This window comes from Cryptomeria japonica, chromosome 4 (assembly GCF_030272615.1).
Source record: "Cryptomeria japonica chromosome 4, Sugi_1.0, whole genome shotgun sequence".
In the NCBI taxonomy this organism is placed as follows: domain Eukaryota; kingdom Viridiplantae; phylum Streptophyta; class Pinopsida; order Cupressales; family Cupressaceae; genus Cryptomeria; species Cryptomeria japonica.
In genome coordinates this window covers 505,574,070-505,586,467 of record NC_081408.1, presented here as the reverse complement: position 1 = coordinate 505,586,467, position 12,398 = coordinate 505,574,070, and positions in this window count along the sequence as shown.

Below are 12,398 nucleotides of genomic sequence, written 5' to 3'. Positions count from 1 at the left end.
TATGAATCAATCCAAGTATAACGTGCCCACATTTGATGTAGCGAGCCCATTATCCAATGACAATGTTAGAGTCGTCCCTCCTAAACATGTAGAAGTCCCTCAATTGGAACTTTATAATGGAAAAGGTGATCCCTTAACTCATTAAAATATTCCAAACTTTGTGTAGTGACTCTGCTCATGATCAAAAATTGTTAGCAAAATTATTTACCAAAACATTAAGGGATGGAGATTTGCAATGGTATTGTTCTTTGCCTCCTTGTTCTATTACTTCTTTTCAACAATTGGCTAATGCTTTTATTCAACAATTTCATAATAACATTGATCCTAAAGTTACTTTGATTGATTTGATGCATTGTAAACAAGGTGTTGAAGAGAAAGTGATTGGTTTTATTGGTAGATATAAGCATTTGTATTCTCGGATTTCTTTTCTTGTGCCTGATCAAGATATTCAAAATATTTTTATGATGGTATGATGAAAGAATAAGTATCTGGTAGAATACTGAAAGTGGCGAGGGTGAATCAGTATACTAAAAAACTGATACAAACTTCCCAATCTCAAATTCAAACTCACAAAGTAAATTTTCACTATCAAGATCAATACTCAACATCAATCGGTTAACTGTTATAACAACTTAATAGTAAACAACTTCAATCTTGTAAACATCAAAATGTTTAATCATATCTCAACATATTCAATCTCTCAATGCTTCCAGTTATCATGCCTTATAAGAATAGTTAAGTACTCAATCAAATCAACAAATAAGATCATAACCACAAAAACATTCACCACTTGACACAAATGTTTATATGTGCAAAACCCAAATAGGTAAAATCCACGGTGAGATGAGACTCACAAGGATAGCTATTTGAACTCTTCTGAAGTTTGCCCTGTTAGGAGCCAAGCATGTTAAAGCTTTTACAATAAGTCATGTTAAGAACCGATTCTGTTAGGAATCACCCAGTTAAGGGATTTACAAAATGTCTTGATGAAAAAGCAAATACCGTGTTAGGATTAACCTTGGTAGAGGGTTTGAGAATCCAAGCTAATGGACCACCTTGTTAGAGGATTTAAGAAGTAACCAAGCTTGTTAGAGCCTACCTGGTTAGGGGATTTGAATTTTGTTGTAATTGTTAGAAAACAATGGGTTTTCTGATCTATCTGAATAGCACTACATTTGCTTGATCAGATCCTTTTAAGCTTCAATCTGCTTCTACACAAATTGCAGATCCATTCTCCAGTTTGGCAACCACACACTCAACTGGTTTCAGCCAACACTTTCCCAACAATCTTACAAACAACTACATCGACCTTAAATACAAATCAATTAGGTTGGTAACACAACAAAAACTTAATTCTCTCATAGAGATTACAAACAAGTCAATTCAATCTTAACTGTTAGAAATCATAACAATCTTTTCACATTCTTCAAGAAAATTCCAACTACTTCATGATCATTGCTTCATCGAAATTTGTAACTCATCACGCGCTATGCATTAGATGCAATCCACTTTGATCATTCCCTAGACAATCAAACAAATGAACAAACGCACCAAAACAATCTGAACTTATCCTCATTCAATGATCACATGTGTCTCCATCATTACCGCTCATCATTAGATCTTAAACCAACAAACTTGATCGGTTAGGGTTTAACAAAAACAACTGGTAGGGTTTACCGATTACATTGCATAGAAAAGGTTTAACCTTATACACCAATTTACCGGTTCAACTCACAAACTTAACATACCGGTTTACAACATCTTCCACAAAGCTCTTCCTACCGGTTACAATCCAATATCAATAATAACAACAATATCAGCAATATCATAAATACCATTACCGGTTCAATTGACATCAATGACAACATAACATATCATTAATGCAATCGTCATGCAAATGCCAACATTTAATTGTTAATTTACAAAAAGGCATTAAGGATAAACTTCTCTTAACTGATTTTACTTCCTTTTCGTAGTTGTGTGCATTACTTCGCAATTATCAACTGATTGTGAGTCAATTGGAACAATCATCTCCTTCCATAGCTCTGAATGATAAGGGTGATAGTGCTCAACAACTGTTTGCAAAGTTCAAACCAAACAAAGGACTCATCAAATTCAATGACAACAACAACAATCACCTGGTAGCCGCTATAGGTGTGCCCCCTTTGTATAAATATTTTAAAAGAGAAAAAGAATTTACTCCTTTGAATGAATCTTTGCATAGCATTATATCTCAATTAATAAAAAGGAATGTGTTAAAAGTTCCCCAAATCAAACCATTTGATCCATCTAAGACAACTTCACCTTACTTTGATGCTAAATCCTTTTGTCAATACCATCATTAGCCTAGTCATGATACTAAAAAATGTTTTTCATTGAGAAGTAAGATTAAAGAATTGATTGATAACAATACCATATTTGTAGCAGGTGTGAATGATAAAGGAAAGAAATATGTAACTCCTCCTAATCAGAATCTTTAGATTTTCACTGATCCTTTACCATCTTATTACACTAATGTGATTGAGACTGGTCATCTTTCTTTCTCTCCCAATGATGATGGACGTGAATCTAACAATGTGGTGAACCTTGTATATCAAAAAGAACCTCCTAAGGATTTGTGCATCACATTTGATCCTAGTGAGACTATTAAAGCACCTGATGGCCCATTATACCTAAGTGCAAAATTCAAAGGTTCGTCAGCTAGAGGAGTGCTTATTGATCCCACTTCCATGGTTAATGTGATAACTGAAGAATTTATTTATACTTTTCAATTGCATCAAGTAATATATGATGATACTAATCTGATAGTTAAATTTTTTGATGGCTTTTCTTGTCCTGCTATTGGTTCTATCACACTTCCTATTGATGTCGACACTAAATGCTTCGATGTTCAATTTGCTATCATTCCTACATCTGATCAATTTCGTGTGAAGTTGGGACATCGTTGGCTCTCTTCCATGAAAGTGATCACTTCTACTGTTCATAAGTGTTTTAAAATTTCCTCATAATGGTGAAATCATAACTATTAATCATAGCATGTATCAACCTACAATGAGGCATGGAGATGTTAGTCTTCATTACTTTTCGTCCGAACGATTCCAACCTCTTCAACCTAGAAGTGATTCTCTCTTTAGATCATATCAAAATTGGAAACATGAAATGATTTTATCCTTGAGTAAACCTAGAAATCCAACCCTCAGCATTCATCTTGATGATCATATACCCCTGCTTAAGGATAAGATTTTTCTTCCTCCTAAGGAAAGAAATAATCTTCTTCCCAAAGAGGCACCTATTCCTCCTCCTAAAGAGAAGAGTATCCTTTCTCCTAAGAATAGAGATATTCTTCTTCCTAAAGAAGAATCTATTCCTTCTCCTATGGATGAGTCTACTCTTCCTCCCAAAGGTAAAAAAAATCTTCCTCTTAAGCATCAATCTATTCCTCCTAAGGCTAGACCTATCCCTCCTCATGATGGACCTGGTCTCCTTCCTACACCTCCCATTCCTCCCTTATATGATGTGGTTCCTCCTCCTTCATCTTATAGAGACAAATGATTGGCCTCTCCTATTGTCCAACCTAAAATACCTCAACCCATTTATCCTTCCCTAAAAGAAGAGCAGAATCCTATACCTGATGAACCTAAACCTCCTCAACTTTCAGCCAAAACTAGACGAAGTTGTTGTGCGGGAGAACGCCGACAGAGATGTTGTGCTAGAGCTTGTGAAGCAATTTCCCAAACCATTTCTTCTCCTAACACACCAACTATTGATGTGATTTCATTTTCTCCTAAACAAGATGTTCAACCTAATTCTCCAAGACACAAAATGTTTAATACAAATGATGGTTCAAGTTCTATTCCTATTAGAACTCCTATTCTTATTAACCTTGATGAATAAATAGGTGAAAATGTTGTTAATGATGAAAATATTGAACCTAATATTTTTTATGATAAATATGAATGTATTGATGTTAACAATGATTTATCTACAAAATATTCAAAAGCATTAATCCGAGCTCCCAGTAACGAACAAAGTGACTCATCATTAGAGAATGGTCCTTGTTTGGAACTTGTGATAGCTCAATCTACTATGCTCGATGTGGCTCCTCTTGCGTGTTGTCCACCTTCCCAAAATAATTATCAGTAATATCGAGGGGAAGATGACATGCTTGATTAGCTTCATTAGTACCGTAGATTTTCTCTCTCTCCTCTCTTGCTTATTTCTGACATTCTTCTATTTGTTTCCCTATTCTTCTATTTGTTGTCCCTAGTGTTGTCTACTTCAGGACGATGCAAAGAGTTGAGATCTCTTTTGGTCTCTTCCATGTTGACTCAAACGACACGTGTTCCCTTCTTCCATGGTGGTTTCCTTTCTTTGGAGGATGAGGACAATTCTATGCACATATATATACATGATATACATGTGTTATCATAAAAAGCATACTGACTCCAAAGTTAGGGGAAACCACCTCGTGTTTTATGTTTTGTGTTCATTATCCTTTGATTTATCCTCTCTTGGGGACTAAATTATTGTGATAATGTGCTTGTCTTTCTTAGGTGTATCCTACCTTAAAGCAATTGCTCCTGGCAAGGCATGTGTAATCTGTTTAACGTGGGGGCATACACTCCACTCATAATTTTCTCTTGATACTTAAAGTGACTAAGTGAAATATCTCTTTGCTTTGTGATTTTAGTATATTCTTTTCATCTCATACTAAGAGAAACTTACTAGTTGTATTCATGGTTCTTTCTCTCTCATGATCTTCCATTTTACCTTATCATTTAAGTCATAAGATCCTAAAGTCCACTAGGGGCTTGGTGAATCTTGCCTCTTTGACGTGGTGAAAGTCTTTCAATCTGAATTCCTTGTACTTTATCACAAGTATTTGTGTAAGCTCGTACTCCCGCTAAAGTGGGGGCTCAATGTAACGTCCTAAAATTGCACCCCTTGCAATTTTTGACTACATTTGGGTCTTCGCCTTAGTGTTTGCGCCCCTTGACTTGATCGGAGACCTAGTTATTCTCACACATGTCAAAAACCTCATTCAACTCAGTAATGCACCCTGCCTACACCTTGATCCTACCCCAAATTAGGGCAAGACCAAGGCATGGTGCACTAGTCCCCCTTAATGGGGACCTATCTTGGACCCCTCCCCCTGACCTATCTCAAATTTGAAGCGGGAAAATCCCCTCTATGGCGGCTCAAGTCAGAAAATTTAATAAGTTAATCCTACGGGAAAGTATATAAGAGGAATTTCCCCTCTCATTTGATAGGGACAAGATATATGAAATTCAATCAAGCATCCAAGCATTCAGGAGATCAAGTATTCAAGATAAATTAAGCATTTTCAATCTTCCTTCAAGATTTTGAGCAGCAATAGAGTCAATATTTCAAGCATTGAAGAGGATATCATCATTCCACTTCATGAAATCATAATTCCATGTGAAAGCAAGAAAAACTTCACAAGGAGGTTGTAAAGTGGAAAATTGGATCCTAGTGACTCCCCACCTAGGAGAGAGAAAGGAAGCCACTAGGATGATTTTTGCTTGGGAGAACATTACATTCAAAAGAGGGGCTTGAATCCACTAGATCTAAATCCAAGGGAGACAAGGATGTGAATTCCAAGTGGATTGCAAGGGTTGAAGTGTGATTTACCCTCTTTTGTAAATGAGAAAGTTGACTTGTTCACTATGTGGAAAAGAGAGCGAAAATGAGTGAAATGAGGAGCTACCGGTTCGGGATCACGTTGTAACTTCAGATTTGAGCTAATTAGACTGATACGGATCTACCATGTAAATTTAGAGAAAATTCATCGAGACCATGGAGGGAATGCACATGGTCTTCCAAAAAATTCGCGAAACGAAAAGGGTTCTTCTCTCTCTGCAAATGAAGCCCAAACCTGCAATTACAAATGCGCACCTACAACCTACACATAGAAAAGAGAGGAAAAGGGGTTGTGGATAGGAGTTTGCCTCAGTCAAACCCTAGTTGAGGAATCAACCTTGAAAGAAAGTAATTGCAAATGCTTGAATGTAAACAATGGAAATGTATACCTTATAGATCTGCAACTTGATGATGATTGCTTTGCTTCTTGAATGTAATAGGGCTCAAACAGGAAGGGGGCAAGGGGTGAAAATGTAGAAATAGGTCTTGGTTGGGGGATGTCATCGCTAAGGTGAGGACCTCAAATGTGGTTAAAATTGCACGAGGTGCAATTTTATGACACTATAGAGGTATAAGCATTTCATTTTCAATAAATTCAACATCCCCTCAAAGAGGAGGATTTCTACTTTCAGACATTTCAATTACATTATTTCAACCACTTGGTTAATTCCAAATAAGTCAAACCCCTATTCCCAACACATTGCCCTTTCTTTCTATGGGCAGGAAGCAGGTGCGCAACTGTACTTCTGAAATTGAGCTTTATTTGCAGAGATGGAAAAACCCTTTTTGGTGTGCGGAAAGTTCAAAGGACCAATAGGAGGGCAACCTGGTCCGGACACACGGTCCCTACAACTTTTGGAAAATTTCACAAAGTAGCACCAAATCATCTCAAAATTCTCAAATCCAAGTGCACGACTGAATCCCGAATTTGTTGCTCGTTGTTTCTGTTTACTTTGTATTTAGTTCCAGTGCTTAGTCTTAATTCAACTAATCGACTTACAAAAGAGAGTCAAATGCATTCCAAACACAACCAATCTACTTAGTGTTCAGTTCTTTCCATCATTTAGGATTGGATCTAGTGGAATCATCCCCTCTTTTGAATGTTAAGTCCTCCAAGTGAAAATCGGCTTAGTCAATTGAACTTGCTAAGCCCCGAATTTTCCACTTTATAATGACACACCAAAAATAAATTTATTCATACAACTAACATCACCACATAGTTAGTCCTATTGTCACAGAGGATTGTGTCGCATTGCTAAGTTGGGAGCTTAGTAATCCTGTGAAACATGGAAACACCTTTGAGCCTATGCATTGTTTGTAATGAAGGTGAATCTCTACAGTGAGATTGTTCTCTGGATAGAACTCCTACAAACTAACTTTTATGGGAAAAGGGATAGAAGGATTCCTTGAAACTGAAAATATCCTAAGAGGAGGTGATGCACCAAATGTTTTGATTCTATTAGTTGTCCTAAACTGACAACTAGAGTCAATGAAAAAAAACTTGTTCATTCACAACCTAATTCAGATCATGGAATACATAAATAACTTATAAGGCCTTTTGTTTTAGCATTTGTATAGAGGAAACAATGTTTCACAATTTCAAACGAACTGAATCAACCTAAAAGAACTCATAACCTGTATTTATCATGAATGATTTTGTCTTAATGGTACATGAATGAGACACATATGGAGGATTCATAAAAGAAACACAGTAAATACATCAAATCACTCATTCAAAAGGCTAAAACATAAGAGATTTTAGAAGGAAAATTGTTGCTCTCTTTATTGAATTTGGAAGGAATTGTTGATACAAATAGCTTCTAGAATTTTAAAATGTTGAGTTATAATTGTTTTGCTAAACTTGAAAGAGATTTAAGAAGCTACAACCTTTATATAAAAAAGGAGCTTCTTCTAACTAAAAGATGGAACTGAGCCTGAACTGCTTCTTTGAATCCTCAAACTCAACTTGAACTGCTACTCCTCTTTCTTGTTTTCATCTCCATCTTGCATGATATAGCTCTTTGAGGTCAAATTTGATCTGAAAGCATGCAAAAAGGCACTCAAAACTATTGGGAACTAAGGTTGATCTACTCTCAACCTTATCCCAAGTGATATTGTACTTGTGTGGGGCCTTAAAATGATGATAAATTGCTGCAAATTCCTCCTTTCCTCACCAATAATTGTTCTTGAACTATTTGCATGATGTATTAACTCATTACTTATCTCTTTGAGTGATTGTATACAAAGAGTTTGAAATTGCTCTTTTCAAAGCAAAGGATATCAAGGCATTAACATTGTCACATGATTAGTATTTGGCAATCCTTATCATTAGATTATTGTTTGGTTAAGATTTTTTACAACCCTTAACATTCAAGGTTTACATTCTTTATTGTCAAACTTTCATATGCATTGTTATAAATCATTTGGTGCTTTGTCTTGATTGATGATAGTCATGAATATTTCATTTCAATGACACTATAATAGCCATATGAATGAATATCACATGCTCTGTTGACATTACTTATAACTCCATGGAAAGATTGTTCATCGCTATCAGTATCTTTCTAAAATTTTGCTCACTATCATGGAGACCATAATTCAAGTTGGGACTATTACTGTGAATATGACTACTCTAAATGATTCTAATCACCAACATCTTGATATGGTGTCTTGTGACTGTGGTTGCTAACTGTGAATTCTCTATTAAATCTATCCTAGCAGTCCTTTATGTGCTTTGACTGCTCTCAAAGTTCTTTAATGGCCGCCTTTTTCTTTCTCCAAATAGAAGCTTTCAAACATTGTCAATAGGACTGCAAACATTGTATTCTCCTTCCTTACCCCTATCATTAAGGCTTGTCTTCTCTTTATCATATAGGACCTTTCTACCACTATTATTTCTTTGACTGAGACAAGTCCCTGCTCTAAACTTTTGCCTTCTCACTGTCTTAAGAGCTATGATTGTTTATTTGATATGATTGCATTCTGTAGCTTTGGGCATTACATTTACTATGTTCTTTGCTCATCTCATGGCTCTTTCTTAACTTACAAATACCTTTGACTGCTATGAATTGCTCACTCTTTTGATTGTTCCTTAGCTATTTGTGATCTCATATGACTCGATCAGTTATTGCCATTGTTATCTCTTTGGTTCAGACCTTTGTTCTTCATGCTTTTCACTATCCTTTACTTGCAATGATTATTCTCTATGATGCCTTTGTCTCTTTATATTCTTCCATTCTATCCATTCCATGGACTGTTTGCTAACCTTTGTTGCATTCATAGATCTTTATCAATATTTCACTTGAAAGCTTTTGATCCTTGTTCATACAGTTGTTTTTCTAGGTCTGTGACTATCATTAATGATTGTCACACTCTCTATGATTGCTTCTATCCTCTATCTTAAAATTCATATTACTACACTTTTTGATCTTGTCATGGAGATTTTTGCTATGGTGCTCTGTGATTTGTATATATATTGTATATCTATCTTCTTTTCATTCTAGTTTTTTCATTCATATGCCAATGCTTTCTCTGTGGTTTGGACATTTGGGTGAATAGAAAACATTATTGCCCTTTGGTCTATGTTATCTAGGTCTTCTCACTATATTTTGATAGAGAAAAGATTTTGTCATTGTTATTGGGTTGTGGCATAAGAATGAAATTGAACATTTCTTGTGATGACTTTTCGCATCCATCTTCAGCAAAGGTCAATGTGTCTTTCCAATATGCTAGACTCTCATCTTTATTTTATATGGTGACTTTTCTTTTGTTGTTCTTGGAACATTCATATCTACTATACTACTTCTCGACATGTATTAAGGTCTTTTAATGTCTATCTTAAGTCTTAATGTTATCTCCAAGATTTAGACTTTCATTATTATTTTCTCATTCTTCTAACCTTGTAGCACTATTGTGACAAAGAAACACATAAAAAAAATTTACTATTTTGGCTCTTACAACCTAGTTCAATGGATATTGGTCCTTTCATGCTCTGTCCCAAGCTCTGTCTCAAAGCCTCCTTAGAGTGTCTAAGAAAGAAATAATTTTGATAACTTGTCCTCCTTAGGACTGTGACTACTCTTAAGGGTCTTTTATTATGATTTGTGATTGCATTTAGAATCTTTACTCACTTCTTTCATTGTCTCTAAGACAATCATCTTCTTTGTCCTCTTATTGTTTTGATTGTCAACATGGTTATCTTTATCACCATGCAAACCTTGTTTTGACTATCCTAGGTTTGTTGTCAATAAAGATATCCATGATTCAAAGTTGAAACATGCTTAATAAGGGCTATTTGAATGAGTTTGACTATTACAAGGCTCAACCCATGTTCATTGTTTTGAAAGCCTTGTCTTTGTTGTCTTGGTTGCTATCAAGATTGCTTATTCCTTGTGAAGTTTGTGTTCTCTTACTTGCTATGATAGCTCTATTGATGCTTTTATAGATGCCTCCACATTGTAATAAGATTGTTGTTTTAGACTGTCTAGATTACAAACTATCTTAATCTTTATTCCTTGACACGTCATTTGGAATTATGTCATGGCAAGAAGTGAAAACACATCTAACCTTTGTTATCATGCATTATGGCCTTGTTTTGCAACAATAGATTTGTTCTTGTCTTTGCAAATACCTCAAGACTGGCTTCTTTGTTGTCCTTGTTGTGTTAGAAGTTTTACCAGGTCCTCTATCTTAGGAGGATATTAAATATTTCATGATATTGTGTTGCTACTCATGAAGGTTTTCAAGATGACCATTGGCATTCAATTATGTATTCGTTGTTCATGATTCTTGAGACTTTCCTTTACCATATTGTGACTATTCTCTTGTTCTATTTGGTTGCTCTGAAATCTTTGATGGCTTTTCAACTCTTTTTCCACCATATCTCTATTTTTTTACTATTAGATCCTTTGTTTATATATCCCTTCTTTCTTACTGTGGATCTTTTATTACTTCTGGGACTACTCATACTTTCATTAGCACATTATCTCCTAAACCTTCTATGACATAAGAAGTCACTGCCATCATTTCTCCTCAAACTCTATTCCTCTTTTGTCCTTCTCAGTCTTTATTGTCTCAAATATTTGGCTATTTCTTTTCTTGATTTGAGGACCTCCTTATTTTCCTTTTGACTAATATTTCCTTTGATTTGATCTATGTCATTCTTGTAGGACTTTAGGCTCAATATTTTGTAACTTCAAAATCTTTGCCCAAACTATGTGTATGCCTCCATGATGGCTAGGCTTTCATCTCTATTTCATTGATATTGTAATTTTCTTTCCTTGACCTTAAATAGAATAGACAGACGAAAGAAAATATTTAAAGCACGGAGCTATATGAAAGATTTGATGATGACTAAAATCTTAATATTCCCATAATAGAAGATTGATCATGGTAAGGACTTCTCCAAAGACCATTATTTCTCCAAGGGTTACTTTCTCTTATCCTTAGGATTGAAAAATTTCTCTCATTGTTTTGAAAATAGGAGATCATGGCCATCTTAACAATCATATGACTGTTTTATCACTAGCTAGGAGATCATGACCATCTTAACAATCATATGACTGTTTTATCACTAGCAAGAAAATCCAATGCACAAGGATACAAGATATTTTCTTTTTTTCACTTAGAATGAGCTTTGAAACCCTACCTTCTTGTGAAGATATCTACTTGAGCCTCCCTTTATTTGCCCTTCAACTAATTAATGAAGCTTTTGATCAGATCTTCACGCAAAAATGTTTGCATGCTTAGGTAACTCTTTCGTTAACCATTCTTTGATTATGCAGCACAAACGTAGTTTGCATGGACTTATTCACGTAGCGGAACTCTGATTTCAAAGATTGAACTAGGGTAAACTTGAGAAAACCCTAAGAGTACGTGAAGCTCCCATGAACTCTAAGTTTTTCTCTCAAATTTTCCTCTTCCAAAATAAACACATTTATTGACTTTTCAACATGGGAGAGAAAATTATGAAATATTTTAGAACCTTTTGCATATCAGAGAGATTTTTTGATGATTGCAATACACTTATTAATCTACAAAACATTTAATTTTTTCGTTTTGACTCCTAACTACTCTAAAATTTATCATGAAGACTTATAACTTTGTGAGAAGCTATTTTTAGCCTAAAAGTCAAAAAATAGATAACAAGTCCTACATATCATCCTAATTTCATTATCATACAAATGCGTCTTGCATCCATTACCTTAGTACATAATCATCATAAATGCATCCATCCATATCATAATAACACCATAGCATCATAATCTAGCGCACACATCATAATCATGCTAGGGGCATATAAATCATCATGTTATAAACAAGTGCATCATAAGCATTACATTTTTGCATCATATAAACATCCTCACATATATCACATTGCATTATGCATCCATCATAAGTAACCATACATCATAGCTGCATTATAGAAATCATTTCATTATAGTAAGTGCATAAACATGGTCACATAAGCATATAACATCACATAGCATAATTGTATCATCATATAGAATCATAGACATGCATATAAATGATCAAAACATCATAAGTAAACATCATGCTCATCATGCATCATCATATAAGCATATAGCCGCTAGGGACAGGTCTCATCTCACATATATCAAAAAATAATAAGTGTCATGATACAATGATATCAATATCTCAAAAATGGCTACAAAAACACCTGTAGGTGTCTATATCATCATACAAAAATGAAACACTGGTACAAAACTAGATCTAAA